We start from the raw sequence: 21,869 nt of genomic DNA, 5'->3' as shown, positions 1-21,869 counted from the left end.
GAGTGTCCTCTTGCTCCACCTTGTCGTGTTCCGGCGTGGTCTAGTGGCTAGGATACCTGGCTTTCACCCAGGAGGCCCGGGTTCGATTCCCGGCGTCGGAATGTGTGGTCTCATGGTGTAAGGGTTAGCACTCTGGACTTTGAATCCAGGAATCCGAGTTCGAATCTCGGTGAGACCCTTTATTTTTTTAACCTACTATTTTGCTGCCAAAGTTAGCACCTGTGTGTCCATGGCCGAGTAAGCTGTACAAGACGCAGCTTTTACTATGGGCATGTACATTTGGGTGGTGAAATAAGCGTTATTAATATTTTTTATTATTTTTAATAATATTATTATTATTACTAGTACTAATGCTTAGAACCCGTTGTTGCTCCGCTCGTATTGTGCAGTTAGATAGTACTTCCGGCTGGAAAGCTGCGAAGGCGCACGAAACATGAGCTCGTTAGAGCTGTAAGGCGTGAAGATGGGCCAGTTGGTTCTGAGAATCAGTCACAAAACAGGGCGAAGAACACACAAAGCTGCGCTTTGTGTGTTCCTGTTCGTGCCTCTTCTTGTTCTGTCTGCTTCGCGCAGTTTTATTATAACTGGTTAGGGCTGTATTTGCGGATGCTGGCCGTGATTGTACTGTTTCGTCTGAATATTACAAAATTATTTCGCCTCAGCTGCCAACTGGAAATGCATCCCTGAACACTGTTCTTATGGACTGCGTTGTGTCCGGCCGGCCTTATCACATCGGTGAATTCGAAGAAAAGATGGAGTGGCTCGAGGTCGTCGCAGACGTGGCGTCGAAAGGCGTGTTCCAAATGAATCACGTGTGTGCTGTAACGACGCATTCAATGGCTGCTTAACAAGCGGTGGTCGCAGCGAAAGCGTTGTTTATAAAAGGTAAAAAAAATACATCGTTATCGGCCATAATCGCAGTAAAATATGAATGAAGCTGCACTGGATTCCAAATAATATCAGTGACTACGCCGTGCAAGCAAGTTCGAGGTCGCACAGACGTCGACCAGGTCAGTGGTGTTGACCGTGAAAGGTGGGTTTACCGCCCAGACGTTGCCGCATCATTTGCGCATTCAGAGCAGTAACGCCCTTGTTATCGTTCCTGGAAGATCGCCGCTATGCCTACGAAAGAATGCCGTATTCCTAAATGTTCGGAGTGCCGCAAATTCAGCCATGTCAGCGCTCGGCTATGTTACGTGATCATGCGAGGTCATAACTGCTACTACCAATCGGCGAATTTTATCACTAAGACGAGGTGTTTTCTTCAGTGATCAGAATTCTAATTACCATCATCGACCTGACGACACCCACTGCAGGACAAAAGCCGCTCCCATAGAAGCTGGGAGGAGGTGTGGTCAGCATGGTATGGTGCAATATGTTAATACGGGATGACAATGATGATAGGGATGATAATGACATTGAGAGTAACAATTTACACGTTGCCATACTCAATGCACGAGATTCGCATCAATAGGGAGGGCATCTGTCAGCAGCTGCTGTCTCTGGACCCGAAGAAATCGAGCGGTCCCGATGAAATACCGACGGAATTCCTTAAACGGTATGCTGAGTGGTTATCATATTATTTGCAAATTTTATTTGAAAAGTCATTGCGGGATCATTCTTTACCTCGTGACTGGCGCAGCGCAATAGTAGTTCCGGTATTTAAAGGCGGTAATCGACTTCTTGTAAAAAACTACAGGCCAGTTTCACTCACTTCCTTATGTTGCAAGGTTTTTGAACACATAATAGCTAAACACATCCTTCATTTTTTGGAAATAAATGACCTATTGTGTCCATTTAAGCATGGTTTTCGGACCGGCCTTTCGACAGTGACGCAGTTAATAGAAACAGTGAACGACTTTTGCAAGGCTATAGATGAACGTCAGCAGGTAGATGTGGTCTGTGTAGACTTCTCGAAGGCTTTCGATAAAGTTCCGCATCATAAGCTTCTTTTTAAACTACGCAGATTAGGAATCGCTGAAAATATAGTACTATGGATTCAGGCCTATCTAAGTAACCGCTGTCAAGTCGTCAAAATAGAAAGTGCAGTATCGAATAGGCGTGAAGTTCTGTCGGGGGTGCCACAGGGCTCCGTTTTAGGTCCGCTTTTGTTTTTATTGTATATAAATGATATTTCTGCTATCGTCGAATCGCCTGTCAGAATGAAACTTTTTGCCGATGATTGTTTAATTTACTCTCCTGTGGCTTCCCCGGCAGATCAGATGAACATAAATAGATGTCTTCAGTCGTTAAACTCGTGGTGTCTGAAATGGGGTATGGAAATAAACTACCAAAAATCTAATTACATGCAAGTAACAAGGAAGCAGAATGTTATGATGTTTCGATACAATATCGGTGAAAATTCCTTAGATCAAGTAAAGTGTCTCAAGTACTTGGGAGTGACATTAACAAATAATCTTGACTGGCGCACCCATATTGAAAATGTCTATTTAAAAGCCTACCAGAAGGTCTGTTTCCTGAGGAGGAAGTTGCCGAATGCGACCAGAGAAATTAAATTGATTGCGTACAAGACGTTCGTGCGGCGAATAATAGAGTACGCAAGTGCAGTGTGGAGTCCTCATCAAAAGGGTTTAAAACGGAAACTGGAAAGATTGCAAAGGATGTCAGCACGTTTTATATGCTCTAAATACCGCCGCACTGATTCAGTCACAGCAATGCTAAAAGAGTGTCAGCTAGAATCACTAGAAGTAAGGAGACTAAAGCAGAAATTGAAACTTTTTTTTCTGATAATGAATGATAAAGTCAAAGTTAATAAACATCACTATGTTGCAGCTCCCCTGAAGCGTTGCCCTCGGAAAAATCACAGTAAGGTATTACAGCCTATTATTACACGTACTGATGTCTATCGCTACTCCTTTTTTCCCGATGCTGTAGAAATTTGGAATCAACTACCAAGTGACGTTGTGGACCAAACAGATGTAGACAAATTTATGATAGGTGTGAACGCGTTCCTGGAAGATTGCTGTGCAAATCTGTAATTCTGTGCATTTGAGTGTTTCTTTTTTTAGCGAAGAGAATTGCACTTGTGTCTGTATATGTTTCCCTCCCTGTAATGACCCTCATGCAGAGGGTTAACAGTATGAATAAATAAATAAAAAATAAAAATACATTCGTTCACCCGTACCTCAACTATTCGTTCATCTTGATAGGCGTTACCATTCAGTTATACTTTCCGAAACCGGATGCCCAGTCGATGGGGCTTCTACAGTATCGTACAGAGGGCTTCTACAGTATCATACGCCATGCTCAGTGACAACTTTGGTTGCCTTTATACCTGAGAAAATTTGTCTCGGTTTTCCTCCACCACTCTACGGTAAGGCGGTGTTTAACCTCATAGAGAAATTAGGTGGCAGTCTTCGTGCGGGCGGTCAGCTAAGGATCGAAGCGCCTTGTGTGTTTGGCTCGTGTACTCGATGGGTGTTGCGTGATGAACTTTGGCGAGTTCACTGTGCACGGTGGATGGACGGATGTGGTAGAGACTGCCTATGCGCTTGGGAAGCTGGTTCGCCTTGCTGACAAGGCGGTTTCTAGCCTACATAGCCACTCACTGGCAGTTTTCGACTAGGCGTCGGAAGCACCGTTTTCAGCGGCGATGAGCGCGGCGCCAGAGTTGCCTTCTCTCGTGGTTCGTTAGAGCTTCTACTTTTTGTCGCGCTCTGAAGCGTGACGTTCAGGTCTTGTCACAAGGTTGGTGATGAACAATCAGGTCAGACACTAAGTTTTCAGCATGCCAGCTTGGGTTTCATTGCCTGCTGGACTTAATGTCGAGCCGAGAAAGTCTGGTTTGGGTTGTGCGGATGGGCCTTTCGGAATTTAAATGAACGCAAACGACAACTTCATACAATTTTAGTTCAGTCAAAATCGATTCTACAGCTCTTTCTGGATACGTTGACGTTTCTTCGGCAACAAAATGCGTATAGCTGACAAAATAAGAGTTAAAAAGTTTCGCGCCCCTTGAGTGAAACTAGTGAAGTCAAGAGAGGAGACGACTAGGCAATAACAGGTGGAATCAGTGAGCATGCAACCTAGCTTCCCCGATTTGCGCTCGAAAGGCTGTCTTTACGTCGCAATACTTCACTTGCAAAAGCGACTACAAAACGGCGATACCTATTTTCTCTTTATTTTTTACCTTTTAAACTTTACAAAGCTAAGTTTTTTACTGGAAGTGTACTTTCTGTCTTTCGAACGCACTATTGGGTTCATACTGGTCGACTTCGGTTCTCCCCAGGTGTCCAGTTACAGCTATGTAGCTGACAGCTCTACGGTTTGTCAGGGCACGGAATATTTACGAACAACACTCATAGGGGCCGGTACTATTTGCACAATGCATTTCTCTAACTCATAGCGGCGAAAAAAAAAACGATATGGAACCGAAATCACCCATGTCTGCTGGACCCGCCGCGGTGGCTCAGTGGTTACGGTACTCGGCTGCTGACCCGAAAGACGCGGGTTCGATCCCGGCCGCGGCAGCTGAATTTAGATGAAGGCGAAATTCTAGAGGCTCGTGTACTGTGCGATATCAGGGCACGTTAAAGAACCCCAGGTGGTCGAAATTTCCGGACCCCTTCACTACGGCGTCTCTCATAGCCTGATTTGCTTTGGGACGTTCTCGAGATCAGACAGCACCGACCGGGGCGCACGTACGCGTGGTACCGGCCTGCGACCGGGAAGCAAATCTCGCAGTGTCAGAGGTGAGAAGCGGCACCGAAGCAGGCGGCACCATTCTCGAAGAAGCGGTGGCGGACGGCGTCGCGTCCGATCTCGTCGCCGGTCTCGGGCCAGCTCGTCTGGCCTCAGCGACTCGGGCAAACGAGCGCCCAGGAAGCGCCGCCATTCCCGCTCGAAGTCCTCAAAAGGCAGCGCCGGTCGTAAGCGCAGAGGCGGCCGCCACCACCGTTCTACCAGCGTGTAATTCGAGGTCTCCCGCAAGCGCCCGGAGGAAGCGGGGGACGAAAGACTAGACGAGGATGTCAGAGTGACTCTGGATGCGATGTGGAAACCGATTGAGACTTGTACAGTCGCAGAATATAGACCATTGGTGCGCTGACTGGTGACCAATATTATGACGGAAAGCCTCTCGTATGGCTGCCAATTCTGTTGTAGTAATGACGACGTTTTATGCATCAGCCTGAAACGGTGACATAAGGCATTTCCTGGCACTATCACCGCTGCAGCTGAAGAGGGGGTCGTCACGGATCCGTCCACAAAAACATTCTGGGAGCCATCACACATAGATGCAATGTGTGACAGCGCTGCTGTTTCAGACCGACTGTTGGGATGTGTGTCTTCTTTGTAATCTCTGGAATGGTTGCACGTATATATGGTTTCGCTACTGCCCAAAGAGGCGCCTCCGAAATCTGGTGTGGCATGTAGTTCGAAGGCACCGCATTGCACTGAATCCAAAGGGCTTTGGAAAAGGCTGAATCTTGACGCACAGCACTAATATTGGTAAGGGGGGGGGATAACGATGCGTGGCCAGATGTCGCAAATTCACACGAAAATAAATTCGTAATAAATAAATAATAATAAATAAATAAATCCTGCTGAAAATAAATTCGTGCTTGGCAGGCGTGGGCCTCGTAAAATGTGCCCCTTGTAGAAGTTTTGCGTGGCAAACCTATGCATTCTCTTAAAGCACGAGACTACGCGCTTTCAAGCGCACGCAGGCCAGATAGTCTGACCCCCGAGAGGACGGGTGCACTGTATATCAGAAGACCGACTACCAGCGCCTGTTAGACGTGAAGTAAAGATCGCTCAATGGGACCCCAGGATTTCCCTGCCGTGCACCGCACAATGCTTGCAAAGATGTCAAGCTTTTTTCTTGAGGAAAGAAGTATGGTTCCTCCAGGACAGTTCATGATCTATCGTAACACCTAAGAATTTGTGATGTGTTACGTACGCAACAAATTGTCCGCCGATTGTGGCCGGATACCAGGCCATTAACTTGGGTGTGAAAGCCAAGATTACGCTTTTAGTTGGTGAAAGTTGAAGCCCCTCACGGCGCAAGTACGCTGACGTAATGGAAACTGAACGCTGCAACCTTGCTTGCAATTGGGGACACGTGACACTTGGGGTGCGTTTCACTATCTCCGAGTAGACGGCTACTTAGACGTCTAGCCGAACAGCCGCCATCTTGGGACGCTTTATATTCCTCAGGAAGCCGTCCAAGATGACTGTTTCGCCGAAGTCAACATCGATGCAGGCTAACTTCCTGTCTAAAGATGGCGGAACTGATGTACTCGGATGAGCCAGTCGTGCTCTTCGCGGGCGTCGGGCTGTAGCCGGAGTACGGATAGGCGCCGTCCTTCAAATGTGGGTCATTCCGTTGAGTTAGTTTGTACGCACACCAGTCACTAATTAAGCAGTCTTAGAGGACGTGCGATTCCTAGCAGTGTATATTCGTGAATCACGCACTTCTTTGACTTGGCGCGGATCCAGTCGTTCAAGAAGAAAAGTCAGTCTGCCTGTTGATGAAGTTGAGATTCTCTAAATCCTCGACAGGCATGTATGGAATCGTGTGAGAGATTGCGCACTTACATTGGCCTCGTTAACTGTTTTCTTGCTCACACTTGGCTGGTTAAGCCCATTCGTGCTCACACAGGACGGGTTAGCCCGCATCGTACGTATAGTGGGCCCACACTCTGTTGGGGTTTTGGAGAGCTTCCTTTTTAGGCGCCACTTACAATCTCGACGTAGCCAGCGTCTAACTCCATGCCATCCGAATAGGAAAAACTAGATGATCCCGGGAGCTCTGAGGGGAGATCCACACTGCATCGAGGTTGATATGTGCGGTCTACACTGCTAACTAGAGAAGGCCGCAGAGGCGGCGGGTCATCCGCCATCGTCTGGGACGGCGAGGTCGCCTTCAAGGCCACAGAAGCACAAAATATTTTGCAAAAACAGGAGCTCGATCAAGAGAAGGCGCCGTCTTCTTCTTCTTCCTCCTCCCTCTAAGATACTGGGATACGACTGCTCAATGCAGCCTCGGTTCCTGCCTTTCAAATTTTCTAGTCTAGTTTCTTTCGTGCAAGCGGCTTATCGACTAGGGAATATTAAGACATGAGATTCGATTGAACCTGGAAATTAAGGGTTTTGTGCAAGCGAACAATGCCTAGAGTGTCCTCTTGTTCCACCTCGTCGTGTTCCGGCGTGGTCTAGTGGCTAGGATACCTGGCTTTCACCCAGGAGGCGCGGGTTCGATTCCCGGCGTCGGAATGTGTGGTCTCATGGTGTAAGGGTTAGCACTCTGGACTTTGAATCCAGCAATGCGAGTTCGAATCTCGGTGAGACCCTTTTTTTTTTTTAGCCTACTATTTTGCTGCCAAAGTTAGCACCTGTGTGTCCATGGCCGAGTCAAGCTTTCCAAGAGGCAGCTTTTACTATGGGCATGTACATTTTGGTGGTGAAATAAGCGTTATTATTATTTTTTTATTATTGTTAATAATATTATTATTATTACTAGTACTAATGCTTACAACGGGCTCTTTCTCCGCTCGTATTGTGCAGTTAGATAGTACTTCCGGCTGGAAAGCTGCGAAGGCGCACGAAGCATGAGCTCCGTTAGAGCTGTAAGGCATGAAGTTAGGCTAGTTGGTTCTTGGAATCAGACAAAATAAAACTGCGCGAAAAACACACCAAGCGCAGCTTTGTGTGTTCCTGTTCGTACCTCTTCTTGTTGTCCTGTCTTCTTCGCGCAGTTCTATTATGATTGGTTAGAGCTGTGTTTGCGGATGCTGGCCGTGATTATACTGTTTCGTCTGAATATTACAATATTATTTTGCCTCAGCTGCCAACTGGAAATGCATCCCTGAACACTGTTCTTATGCACTGCATTGTGTCCGGCCGGCCTTATCACATCAATGAATCCGAAGAAAAAATGGAACGGCTCAAGGTGGTCGCAGACGTGGCGTCAATCGGCGCCTACCAGATGAATCACGCCTGCGCTGTAACGACGCATTCAATGCTGCTATACAAGTGGTGGTCGCCGCGAACACGCTGTTCATAAAAGGTAAAAAAAAATGCATCGTTATCGGCCATAATCACAGTAAAATATGAATGAAGCTGCACTGGATTCTAAATAATATCAGCGACGACACCGTGCGGAAAGTACTGGAGCCCTTCGGAAATGTTGTAAGACTGTCCAGGGGATCTTGGCCTGCAAGGAAGTTAAAAGATCGCACAGACTTCGACCAGGTGAGTGGTGTTGACCGTGAAAGATGGATTTACCGCCCAGATGTTGCCGCATCTTTTGCGCATTCAGAGCAGCTAACGCCCTTGTTATCGTTCCTGGAAGATTTCCGCTATGCCTACGAAAGATTGGCATATTCCTAAATGTTCGGAGGTCCGCAAATTTGGCCACGGAGCAGAAGTCTGCACGAAGACATTCGCTGCAGTCACGCCAGTTCTGGGCGAGAATGACATCACAGATGCGATAACGAGGAGCATGAAGCTGAGGAATATATCGTCCAACGCTTCTGTGAACCTCGGCGACAAACTGAAAGAAGCGGCAGGGTTTCCTGTCATGCCGGAGCTAGAGGCTTCAACGACTCCAGAGCAACAGAAGACAGCGGTCGTGCATCCAGGGAGTGCTACTGTGTGCACAGCCCTTCTGAGGTGTCTACGCCCTCCTATGCGGAGTTAAATCATGAAGAGCCGAACGATAAGCTCGGCACTGAGGAAAAAATTTGGACAAGGTCATGGTGTCGAGCAGAATCGGACGCGGAGGATAACGTGGAAGCTTCAATGCAGCTAGGTGAGCCTCGAGCAAAGAGATATGCAATTTCCCAAAACCACCATCCACTACAAAGACCTCGATGTTGTTGTTGTTGTTGAAACTGAGAGAAGGTTTGGTTTGGTTTATTGGGGTTTAACGTTCCAAAGCGGCTCAGACTATCAGGGACGCCCTAGTGGAGGGCTCCGGAAATTTCGACCACCTGGGATTCTTTAACGTGTACTGACATCGCACAGTACACGGGCCTCTAGAATTTCGCCTCCATAGAAATTCAGCTGCCGCGGCCGGGATCGAACCCGCGTTTTTCGGGCCAGCAGCGGAGCGCCGTAACCACTGAGCCACCGCTGCGGGGTGCGACTGAGAGAAGGAGGACAAAGGAATATGTATGGGCCTGCCGACTGGCTCGAGCTGGCCAAACTTGCGTCTTTTACTGGGAAATTGTAGCGAGTGTGAGATTCCTTTTCGCGCGGTTTTCAAATGAATTTCTGTCGACTGTGAAACGGAAGAAACCGTGCCGTGCTTTGTTCGAGATAGTTGTCCCAGTGCCCTTGTACAGGGCCTTGTACAGTGGAGGCCCAGACAGAGATGTTTTAAAGGAGATTAAAAAATGCAGGTGCGGCCAGGAACAAAACCTTCTTTTTTAAGCTGCACACTGGCAGCTTACCGGTTAAAAAATTTTGAGAAGGAAAGGAATGTTTTTTACTCTGGGGATCTCACTGTTTAATTTGCAGAAAGCCGGAAACAATAGACCACGTGTTTTTACACTGTTGGGAAGGGGTTTATTTTTGGGATGTTTTGCAGCGAACCCTAAAGAAAGAATTACCACTTGACCCGTATGGCATCCGGTACTTATCTGTAGATAATGAGGATGGGGTATCGTTTGACTTAATAATGTTGATAGGCTTCGACTGTATATGGCGCTCCAGAATGGCAGCCTTCCATTGTGACAAAGACGCAAGACCGGCCCGAACTTTCTTCCGGGAAAGCATGGACTGGTTTCTGGCCATCCAGAGAGCCGCTGCGGTACCTCCGGAGTGGCTGTCAAGACTAGAGCCGCTGTGCAGTTTGCGTGAATTTTAATCCGACGAAGCCAGATTCATGCTGGCTGACCACGACAGTGTCATGTGTATGTACTTAGCATTTAGTGTGCTTTGTTGATTGTTTGTTTTGTTGTATGTTATGTGTCAAAGCCAGGCAATAAAGAAAAAAAAAACTGAGCCACCACCGCTGCCAGGCGCAGATAGAGGAGACTTTAAGATAAGAGGAAAGAGTGAAAGAATGACGCTGCGAACCACGTGCTGTGACATATTTCTTGAAGCCCATATAAATTCCCATATGGTCGCTCAAATCACACGCAACGACACCAGATTTGACAAGCGATATCTCAATATTTGTTATGAGCAAGTCTAAGAGAGTAGAGGAGTTTTATCAATGCGAGTAGGCTTAGTAATAACCTTTATACAGAAATTAAATGAGAGCGTAATTTCAAAATGTACCTTTAAGGATGAATCAGATAACATATCAATTTTAAAATCCCCGCCGCAAAGTACAGCGTACCTATTTTGAGAAATGAATTGCAAGAAATGATCAAGGAATGCAAAAAACACATGCACGTTCCCATGTGGCGGTCGGTAAAAAACGGAAAATACAGTCGAGTCACTTAAGACTGATAACACTTAAACATCATCTGAGGAAAGCGTAAACTCCTGAAGTAAGGCACATTGCAGATGAGATTTCATAAGTAAAGATACTCCACCGCCTTTGCGGCTAGTTTGGCGATTCAAATAGAAGGTCTCAAAGGAAGGAAGCGTAAACGCGAAATCATCATTGAACCATGTCTCGGACACCATCAATACGTCAAAATCAAAGCCAAAGCTGTTTAGAAGCGAAATAAAATCGTCACATTTATTACAGAGTGATCGAGCATTTATATGGAAACTTTTTAAAGGCAGAGTTTTCATACTCTCCTCCCCAAGGTGCGTTTTAGGTCACATGGCAATACAAAAGCAGGCATATCTGATTGCACTGTTAAAAAAAAAAGAATGCATGTCTAAATTCAACGTTTCAAGACGTGCGATCACCGGCAGACATCTGGGCAACGTCGCTCGACGACGCAATCCGCATGATGGACGATGTTTCCGTACGGCAAGCAAGAACTTTCCCGTTGCTGGTCTACGCAAATTTCCAGCCAACAATCTTTTTGCGAGCTATAGCGGCCCCGAGCAGTTGCTTGTTTTTCCGCGTGAGATGCTCATTGACAAATACACGTTCATCCGTTCCATCGTAGCCAAGGGACTGCGTCGTGAGCTCGGTCTTGCGCGCTTTCACAAGAATGTAGTTACGTTTGGTCCTGCGCGTGAAGCGAACGACAACATTCCTGCCCCCTGAGATTTGGCCGTATCCACTTTGTGACATATGTCGATGTCCGAGTCATCAATGACTACTCCTAGATTTTTTGCGATTTCCTTCACTGCATCTACTTCGTTAAATTCATCAAGCAGGCCTTTAATTTCAACGTGGTTTAGTCTCTGATATTGCTCCAGTTCATTCACCCTAGCCTGTAGCCTTTCATTTTCCTTTTCCAGTTCGCGATTTTTTTCTACCAGCTTTTTCATGTCGTGCTTCAGTTCCTTGACATCTTTTGGATATCAGTCACTGCATCACATGTGTCCGAGAAAAATTTAACACTATCTTTCAAAGATTTAATTTCAGCATGCAGTTCCCGCCGGAACTCATCAAACTGCTCAGCTAAATCTTTTGCAACCATCTGCCCCGCCGCGGTGGCTCAGTGGTTACGGCGCTCGGCTGCTGGCCCGAAAAACGCGGGTTCGATGCCGGCCGCGGCGGCCGAATTTCGATGAAGGCGAAATTCTAGAGGCCCGTGCACTGTGCGATGTAAGTGCACGTTAAAGAACCCCAGGTGGTCGAAATTTCCGAAGCCCTTCACTACGGCGTGAATTGCTACAGCCTGAGTTGCTTTGGGACGCTAAACCCCAATAAACCAACCAACCAACATTTTGCATCCTTCGTCATAGTCACAAAGATGAGCACTCCTGAAACAAGACAGGCTTCAAGCAGAAATTCGGCACATGTACGCTAAGTTAGGCAGCAATGCAGAAAAGTATAAAACTAAACAACAGCTGGCGTTTCATTGGGCACATTCTCTTCCTGAGGGATAGCGGGGTTGGGAGAGGGATCAGTTCAACCCGAAAAAGTCGCACACCTCGACGCCGGCAGATCCCGGACTTCCTCTTTGTACTGACTCAAGGCTAACGCGCACTTTCGAGACCTCTTAGAACGCATTAACAGACCATCGAAACGAAGAAAAGCAGTCGGTGACAAAGTCAAAGAAGAAGAATTTATAAATTGACATTTCGCTATGGCCCTACTACTGCAGCTCGAGACAAGCATTAAAATTCCTATCCCGATACTGAACACCATCAAAGCTCTCGTTACAACCGGGAAACGCCGTGCACCCCGTATTCAGCAACCATTCGCTTTTAAGTATAAATTGAATAGCAGTGGATCAACAAAACATGAAGAAAAATGCTGCGGAGGGAACGGATAGGATATTATAGATTACATTATGCATATGCGCAAACACTTTCTGGAACACCTGCTCCGCATAAATAATCTGCCATGGCAGAGTCCCTACCAATGAAAGTAGTCCTCGCAGTACGCACCTGGAAAGCGAGATATGATCACATGGGCAGCCCAATCCTTATTTTCTAACATCCTGTGTTGGCAAAATGATTTTTTTTTAATTCTCCACGATGCCACCTGCACTCGAGAGTCAGACTCCTTAGCGTACTCTTTACACCCTTGCAAAGTTCATGTCAGCGCAAATAATGCAATTCTTCGCATCTACGGAGACAACACCAACGCGCTTGTACTACATAACCGCGCACTATTTCCGCCGTCCCCATACGGAAGAAAGGGGTCAATGGAGTGCGTCGTTTAATGCTGTTGAAGCCCCCATAGACTGGACATCCGGATTCGGAAAGTATAATTGCACGCTAACACCTGTCTGGATGAACGAAGAGCACACCCGCCGCGGTGGCTCAGTGGCTACGGTACTCGGCTGCTGACCCGAAAGACGCGGGTTCGATCCCGGCCGCGGCAGCTGAATTTAGATGAAGGCGAAATTCTAGAGGCTCGTGTACTGTGCGATATCAGGGCACGTTAAAGAACCCCCAGGTGGTCGAAATTTCCGGACCCCTTCACTACGGCGTCTCTCATAGCCTGATTTGCTTTGGGACGTTCTCGAGATCAGACAGCACCGACAAGGGCGCACGTACGCGTGGTACCGGCCGGCGACCGGGAAGCAAATCTCGCAGTGTCAGAGGTGAGAAGCGGCACCGAAGCAGGCGTCACCATTCTCGAAGAAGCGGTGGCGGATGGCGTCGCGTCCGATCTCGTCGCCGGTCTCGGGCCAGCTCGTCTGGCCTCAGCGACTCGGGCAAACGAGCGCCCAGGAAGCGCCGCCATTCCCGCTCGAAGTCCTCAAAAGGCAGCGCCGGTCGTAAGCGCAGAGGCGGCCGCCACCACCGTTCTACCAGCGTGTAGTTCGAGGTCTCCCGCAAGCGCCCGGAGGAAGCGGGGGGCGAAAGACTAGACGAGGATGTCAGAGTGACTCTGGATGCGATGTGGAAACCGATTGAGACTAGTACAGTCGCAGAATATAGACCATTGGTGCGCTGACTGGTGACCAATATTATGACGGAAGGCCTCTCGTATGGCTGCCAATTCTGTTGTAGTAATGACGACGTTTTATGCATCAGCCTGAAACGGTGACATAAGGCATTTCCTGGCCCTATCACCGCTGCAGCTGAAGAGGGGGTCGTCACGGATCCGTCCACAAAAACATTCTGGGAGCCCACCACACATAGATGCAATGTGTGACAGCGCAGCTGTTTCAAACCGACTGTTGGGATGTGTGTCTTCTTTGTAATCTCTGGAATGGTTGCACGTATATATGGTTTCGCTACTGCCCAAAGAGGCATCTCCGAAATCTGGTGTGGCATGTAGTTCGAAGGCACCGCATTGCACTGTATCCAAAGGGCTTTGGAAAAGGCTGAATCTTGACGCACAGCACTAATATTGGTAAGGGGGGGGATAACGAAGCGTGGTCAGATGTCGCAAATTCACACGAAAATAAATTCGTAATAAATAAATAATAATAAATAAATAAATAAATCCTGCTGAAAATAAATTCGTGCTTGGCAGGCGTGGGCCTCGTAAAATGTGCCCCTTGTAGAAGTTTTGTGTGGCAAACCTATGCATTCTCTTAAAGCACGAGCCTACGCGCTTTCAAGCGCACGCAGGCCAGATAGTCTGACCCCCGAGAGGACGGGTGCACTGTATATCAGAAGACCGACTACCAGCGCCTGTTAGACGTGAAGTAAAGATCGCTCAATGGGACCCCAGGATTTCCCTGCCATGCACCGCACAATGCTTGCAAAGATGTCAAGCTTTTTTCTTGAGGAAAGAAGTATGGTTCCTCCAGGACAGTTCATGGTCTATCGTAACACCTAAGAATTTGTGATGTGTTACGTACGCAACAAATTGTCCGACGATTGTGGCCGGATACCAGGCCATTAACTTGGGTGTGAAAGCCAAGATTACGTTTTTAGTTGGTGAAAGTTCAAGCCCCTCACGGCGCAAGTACGCTGACGTAATGGAAACTGAACGCTGCAACCTTGCTTGCAATTGGGGACACGTGACACTTGGGGTGCGTTTCACTATCTCCGAGTAGACGGCTACTTAGACGTCTAGCCGAACAGCCGCCATCTTGGGACGCTTTATATTCCTCAGGAAGCCGTCCAAGATGACAGTTTCGCCGAAGTCAACATCGATGCAGGCTAACTTCCTGTCTAAAGATGGCGGAACTGATGTACTCGGATGAGCCAGTCGTGCTCTTCGCGGGCGTCGGGGTGTAGCCGGAGTACGGATAGGCGCCGTCCTTCAAATGTGGGTCATTCCGTTGAGTTAGTTTGTACGCACACCAGTCACTAATTAAGCAGTCTTAGAGGACGTGCGATTCCCAGCAGTGTATATTCGTGAATCACGCACTTCTTTGACTTGGCGCGGATCCAGTCGTTCAAGAAGAAAAGTCAGTCTGCCTGTTGATGAAGTTGAGATTCTCTAAATCCTCGACAGGCATGTATGGAATCGTGTGAGAGATTGCGCACTTACATTGGCCTCGTTAACTGTTTTCTTGCTCACACTTGGCTGGTTAAGCCCCTTCGTGCTCACACAGGACGGGTTAGCCCGCATCGTACGTATAGTGGGCCCACACTCTGTCGGGGTTTTGGAGAGCTTCCTTTTTAGGCGCCACTTACAATCTCGACGTAGCCAGCGTCTAACTCCATGCCATCCGAATAGGAAAAACTAGATGATCCCGGGAGCTCTGAGGGGAGATCCACACTGCATCGAGGTTGATATGTGCGGTCTACACTGCTAACTAGAGAAGGCCGCAGAGGCGGCGGGTCATCCGCCATCGTCTGGGACGGCGAGGTCGCCTTCAAGGCCACAGAAGCACAAAATATTTTGCAAAAACAGGAGCTCGATCAAGAGAAGGTGCCGTCTTCTTCTTCTTCCTCCTCCCTCTAAGATACTGGGATACGACTGCTCAATGCAGCCTCGGTTCCTGCCTTTCAAATTTTCTAGTCTAGTTTCTTTCGTGCAAGCGGCTTATCGACTAGGGAATATTAAGACATGAGATTCGATTGAACCTGGAAATTAAGGGTTTTGTGCAAGCGAACAATGCCTAGAGTGTCCTCTTGCTCCACCTTGTCGTGTTCCGGCGTGGTCTAGTGGCTAGGATACCTGGCTTTCACCCAGGAGGCCCGGGTTCGATTCCCGGCGTCGGAATGTCTGGTCTCATGGTGTAAGGGTTAGCACTCTGGACTTTGAATCCAGGAATCCGAGTTCGAATCTCGGTGAGACCCTTTATTTTTTTAACCTACTATTTTGCTGCCAAAGTTAGCACCTGTGTGTCCATGGCCGAGTAAGCTGTACAAGACGCAGCTTTTACTATGGGCATGTACATTTTGGTGGTGAAATAAGCGTTATTAATATTTTTTATTATTTTTAATAATATTATTATTATTACTAGTACTAATGCTTAGAACCCGTTGTTGCTCCGCTCGTATTGTGCAGTTAGATAGTACTTCCGGCTGGAAAGCTGCGAAGGCGCACGAAACATGAGCTCGTTAGAGCTGTAAGGCGTGAAGATGGGCTAGTTGGTTCTGAGAATCAGTCACAAAACAGGGCGAAGAACACACAAAGCTGCGCTTTGTGTGTTCCTGTTCGTGCATCTTCTTGTTCTGTCTGCTTCGCGCAGTTTTATTATAACTGGTTAGGGCTGTATTTGCGGATGCTGGCCGTGATGGTACTGTTTCGTCTGAATATTACAAAATTATTTCGCCTCAGCTGCCAACTGGAAATGCATCCCTGAACACTGTTCTTATGCACTGCGTTGTGTCCGGCCGACCTTATCACATCGGTGAATTCGAAGAAAAGATGGAGTGGCTCGAGGTCGTCGCAGACGTGGCGTCGAAAGGCGTGTACCAAATGAATCACGTGTGTGCTGTAACGACGCATTCAATGGCTGCTTAACAAGCGGTGGTCGCAGCGAAAGCGTTGTTTATAAAAGGTAAAAAAATACATCGTTATCGGCCATAATCGCAGTAAAATATGAATGAAGCTGCACTGGATTCCAAATAATAACAGCGACTACGCCGTGCAAGCAAGTTCGAGGTCGCACAGACGTCGACCAGGTCAGTGGTGTTGACCATGAAAGGTGGGTTTACCGCCCACACGTTGCCGCATCAGTTGCGCATTCAGAGCAGCTAACGCCCTTGTTATCGTTCCTGGAAGATCGCCGCTATGCCTACGAAAGAATGCCGTATTCCTAAATGTTCGGAGTGCCGCAAATTCAGCCATGTCAGCGCTCGGCTATGTTACGTGATCATGCGAGGTCATAACTGCTACTACCAATCGCCGAATTTTATCACTAAGACGAGGTGTTTTCTTCAGTGATCAGAATTCTAATTACCATCATCGACCTGACGACACCCACTGCAGGACGAAAGCCGCTCCCATAGAAGCTGGGAGGAGGTGTGGTCAGCATGGTATGGTGCAATATGTTAATACGGGATGATAATGATGATAGGGATGATAATGACATTGAGAGTAACAATTTACACGTTGCCATACTCAATGCACGAGATTCGCATCAATAGGGAGGGCATCTGTCAGCAGCTGCTGTCTCTGGACCCGAAGAAATCGAGTGGTCCCGATGAAATACCGACGGAATTCCTTAAACGGTATGCTTAGTGGTTATCATATTATTTGCAAATTTTATTTGAAAAGTCATTGCGGGATCATTCTTTACCTCGTGACTGGCGCAGCGCAATAGTAGTTCCGGTATTTAAAGGCGGTAATCGACTTCTTGTAAAAAACTACAGGCCAGTTTCACTCACTTCCTTATGTTGCAAGGTTTTTGAACACATAATAGCTAAACACATCCTTCATTTTTTGGAAATAAATGACCTATTGTGTCCATTTAAGCATGGTTTTCGGACCGGCCTTTCGACAGTGACGCAGTTAATAGAAACAGTGAACGACTTTTGCAAGGCTATAGATGAACGTCAGAAGGTAGATGTGGTCTGTGTAGACTTCTCGAAGGCTTTCGATAAAGTTCCGCATCATAAGCTTCTTTTTAAACTACGCAGATTAGGAATCGCTGAAAATATAGTACTATGGATTCAGGCCTATCTAAGTAACCGCTGTCAAGTCGTCAAAATAGAAAGTGCAGTATCGAATAGGCGTGAAGTTCTGTCGGGGGTGCCACAGGGCTCCGTTTTAGGTCCGCTTTTGTTTTTATTGTATCTAAATGATATTTCTGCTATCGTCGAATCGCCTGTCAGAATGAAACTTTTTGCCGATGATTGTTTAATTTACTCTCCTGTGGCTTCCCCGGCAGATCAGATGAACATAAATAGATGTCTTCAGTCGTTAAACTCGTGGTGTCTGAAATGGGGTATGGAAATAAACTACCAAAAATCTAATTACATGCAAGTAACAAGGAAGCAGATGTTATGATGTTTCGATACAATATCGGTGAAAATTCCTTAGATCAAGTAAAGTGTCTCAAGTACTTGGGAGTGACATTAACAAATAATCTTGACTGGCGCACCCATATTGAAAATGTCTATTTAAAAGCCTACCAGAAGGTCTGTTTCCTGAGGAGGAAGTTGCCGAATGCGACTAGAGAAATTAAATTGATTGCGTACAAGACGTTCGTGCGGCCAATAATAGAGTACGCAAGTGCAGTGTGGAGTCCTCATCAAAAGGGTTTAAAACGGAAACTGGAAAGATTGCAAAGGATGTCAGCACGTTTTATATTCTCTAAATACCGCCGCACTGATTCAGTCACAGCAATGCTAAAAGAGTGTCAGCTAGAATCACTAGAAGTAAGAAGACTAAAGCAGAAATTGAAACTTTTTTTTCTGATAATGAATGATAAAGTCAAAGTTAATAAACATCACTATGTTGCAGCTCCCCTGAAGCGTTGCCCTCGGAAAAATCACAGTAAGGTATTACAGCCTATTATTACACGTACTGATGTCTATCGCTACTGCTTTTTTCCCGATGCTGTAGAAATTTGGAATCAACTACCAAGTGACGTTGTGGACCAAACAGATGTAGACAAATTTATGATAGGTGTGAACGCGTTCCTGGAAGATTGCTGTGCAAATCTGTAATTCTGTGCATTTGAGTGTTTCTTTTTTTAGCGAAGAGAATTGCACTTGTGTCTGTATATGTTTCCCTCCCTGTAATGACCCTCATGCAGAGGGTTAACAGTATGAATAAATAAATAAAAAATAAAAATACATTCGTTCACCCGTACCTCAACTATTCGTTCATCTTGATAGGCGTTACCATTCAGTTATACTTTCCGAAACCGGATGCCCAGTCGATGGGGCTTCTACAGTATCGTACAGAGGGCTTCTACAGTATCATACGCCATGCTGAGTGACAACTTTGGTTGCCTTTATACGTGAGAAAATTTGTCTCGGTTTTCCTCCACCACTCTACGGTAAGGCGGTGTTTAACCTCATAGAGAAATTAGGTGGCAGTCTTCGTGCGGGCGGCCAGCTAAGGATCGAAGCGCCTTGTGTGTTTGGCTCGTGTACTCGATGGGTGTTGCGTGATGAACTTTGGCGAGTTCACTGTGCACGGTGGATGGACGGATGTGGTAGAGACTGCCTATGCGCTTGGGAAGCTGGTTCGCCTTGCTGACAAGGCGGTTTCTAGCCTACATAGCCACTCACTGGCAGCTTTCGACTAGGCGTCGGAAGCACCGTTTTCTGCGGCGATGAGCGCGGCGCCAGAGTTGCCCTCTCTCGTGGTTCGTTAGAGCTTCTACTTTTTGTCGCGCTCTGAAGCGTGACGTTCAGGTCTTGTCACAAGGTTGGTGATGAACAATCAGGTCAGACACTAAGTTTTCAGCATGCCAGCTTGGGTTTCATTGCCTGCTGGACTTAATGTCGAGCCGAGAAAGTCTGGTTTGGGTTGTGCGGATGGGCCTTTCGGAAATTAAATGAACGCAAACGACAACTTCATACAATTTTAGTTCAGTCAAAATCGATTCTACAGCTCTTTCTGGATACGTTGACGTTTCTTCGGCAACAAAATGCGTATAGCTGACAAAATAAGAGTTAAAAAGTTTCGCGCCCCTTGAGTGAAACTAGTGAAGTCAAGAGAGGAGACGACTCGGCAATAACAGGTGGAATCAGTGAGCATGCAACCTAGCTTCCCCGATTTGCGCTCGAAAGGCTGTCTTTACGTCGCAATACTTCACTTGCAAAAGCGACTACAAAACGGCGATACCTATTTTCTCTTTATTTTTTACCTTTTAAACTTTACAAAGCTAAGTTTTTTACTGGAAGTGTACTTTCTGTCTTTCGAACGCACTATTGGGTTCATACTGGTCGACTTCAGTTCTCCCCAGGTGTCCAGTTACAGCTATGTAGCTGACAGCTCTACGGTTTGTCAGGGCACGGAATATTTACGAACAACACTCATAGGGGCCGGTACTATTTGCACAATGCATTTCTCTAACTCATAGCGGCGAAAAAAAAAACGATATGGAACCGAAATCACCCATGTCTGCTGGACCCGCCGCGGCGGCTCAGTGGTTACGGTACTCGGCTGCTGACCCGAAAGACGCGGGTTCGATCCCGGCCGCGGCAGCTGAATTTAGATGAAGGCGAAATTCTAGAGGCTCGTGTACTGTGCGATATCAGGGCACGTTAAAGAACCCCCAGGTGGTCGAAATTTCCGGACCCCTTCACTACGGCGTCTCTCATAGCCTGATTTGCTTTCGGACGTTCTCGAGATCAGACAGCACCGACAAGGGCGCACGTACGCGTGGTACCGGCCGGCGACCGGGAAGCAAATCTCGCAGTGTCAGAGGTGAGAAGCGGCACCGAAGCAGGCGTCACCATTCTCGAAGAAGCGGTGGCGGATGGCGTCGCGTCCGATCTCGTCGCCGGTCTCGGGCCAGCTCGTCTGGCCTCAGCGACTCGGGCAAACGAGCGCCCAGGAAGCGCCGCCATTCCCGCTCGAAGTCCTCAAAAGGCAGCGCCGGTCGTAAGCGCAGAGGCGGCCGCCACCACCGTTCTACCAGCGTGTAGTTCGAGGTCTCCCGCAAGCGCCCGGAGGAAGCGGGGGGCGAAAGACTAGACGAGGATGTCAGAGTGACTCTGGATGCGATGTGGAAACCGATTGAGACTAGTACAGTCGCAGAATATAGACCATTGGTGCGCTGACTGGTGACCAATATTATGACGGAAGGCCTCTCGTATGGCTGCCAATTCTGTTGTAGTAATGACGACGTTTTATGCATCAGCCTGAAACGGTGACATAAGGCATTTCCTGGCACTATCACCGCTGCAGCTGAAGAGGGGGTCGTCACGGATCCGTCCACAAAAACATTCTGGGAGCCATCACACATAGATGCAATGTGTGACAGCGCTGCTGTTTCAGACCGACTGTTGGGATGTGTGTCTTCTTTGTAATCTCTGGAATGGTTGCACGTATATATGGTTTCGCTACGGCCCAAAGAGGCGCCTCCGAAATCTGGTGTGGCATGTAGTTCGAAGGCACCGCATTGCACTGAATCCAAAGGGCTTTGGAAAAGGCTGAATCTTGACGCACAGCACTAATATTGGTAAGGGGGGGGATAACGATGCGTGGCCAGATGTCGCAAATTCACACGAAAATAAATTCGTAATAAATAAATAATAATAAATAAATAAATAAACCCTGCTGAAAATAAATTCGTGCTTGGCAGGCGTGGGCCTCGTAAAATGTGCCCCTTGTAGAAGTTTTGCGTGGCAAACCTATGCATTCTCTTAAAGCACGAGACTACGCGCTTTCAAGCGCACGCAGGCCAGATAGTCTGACCCCCGAGAGGACGGGTGCACTGTATATCAGAAGACCGACTACCAGCGCCTGTTAGACGTGAAGTAAAGATCGCTCAATGGGACCCCAGGATTTCCCTGCCGTGCACCGCACAATGCTTGCAAAGATGTCAAGCTTTTTTCTTGAGGAAAGAAGTATGGTTCCTCCAGGACAGTTCATGGTCTATCGTAACACCTAAGAATTTGTGATGTGTTACGTACGCAACAAATTGTCCGCCGATTGTGGCCGGATACCAGGCCATTAACTTGGGTGTGAAAGCCAAGATTACGCTTTTAGTTGGTGAAAGTTCAAGCCCCTCACGGCGCAAGTACGCTGACGTAATGGAAACTGAACGCTGCAACCTTGCTTGCAATTGGGGACACGTGACACTTGGGGTGCGTTTCACTATCTCCGAGTAGACGGCTAATTAGACGTCTAGCCGAACAGCCGCCATCTTGGGACGCTTTATATTCCTCAGGAAGCCGTCCAAGATGACTGTTTCGCCGAAGTCAACATCGATGCAGGCTAACTTCCTGTCTAAAGATGGCGGAACTGATGTACTCGGATGAGCCAGTCGTGCTCTTCGCGGGCGTCGGGCTGTAGCCGGAGTACGGATAGGCGCCGTCCTTCAAATGTGGGTCAT

General features: G+C 47.5%; 5 non-coding genes across 5 annotated transcripts; all 5 read left to right on the top strand.

The window, feature by feature from the left end:
* The first annotated feature begins 29 nt into the window (after positions 1-29).
* TRNAE-UUC (transfer RNA glutamic acid (anticodon UUC)) lies at positions 30-101 on the top strand. The gene has a single exon. It is a non-coding gene; the product is annotated as a tRNA-Glu (tRNA).
* A 5-nt stretch (positions 102-106) lies between these two features.
* On the top strand, positions 107-178 carry TRNAQ-UUG (transfer RNA glutamine (anticodon UUG)). The gene has a single exon. It is a non-coding gene; the product is annotated as a tRNA-Gln (tRNA).
* Positions 179-7,164: 6,986 nt separating this feature from the next.
* TRNAE-UUC (transfer RNA glutamic acid (anticodon UUC)) lies at positions 7,165-7,236 on the top strand. Its single transcript has one exon. It is a non-coding gene; the product is annotated as a tRNA-Glu (tRNA).
* An 8,317-nt stretch (positions 7,237-15,553) lies between these two features.
* On the top strand, positions 15,554-15,625 carry TRNAE-UUC (transfer RNA glutamic acid (anticodon UUC)). Its single transcript has one exon. It is a non-coding gene; the product is annotated as a tRNA-Glu (tRNA).
* A 5-nt stretch (positions 15,626-15,630) lies between these two features.
* On the top strand, positions 15,631-15,702 carry TRNAQ-UUG (transfer RNA glutamine (anticodon UUG)). The gene has a single exon. It is a non-coding gene; the product is annotated as a tRNA-Gln (tRNA).
* The last annotated feature ends 6,167 nt before the right edge of the window (positions 15,703-21,869 follow it).

Source organism: Amblyomma mixtum, chromosome 3 (assembly GCF_055824585.1).
Source record: "Amblyomma mixtum isolate Tamu chromosome 3, ASM5582458v1, whole genome shotgun sequence".
Lineage (NCBI taxonomy): Eukaryota > Metazoa > Arthropoda > Arachnida > Ixodida > Ixodidae > Amblyomma > Amblyomma mixtum.
Note: the sequence above shows the minus strand (reverse complement) of the source record. Positions and strands in the feature narration are given on the sequence as shown.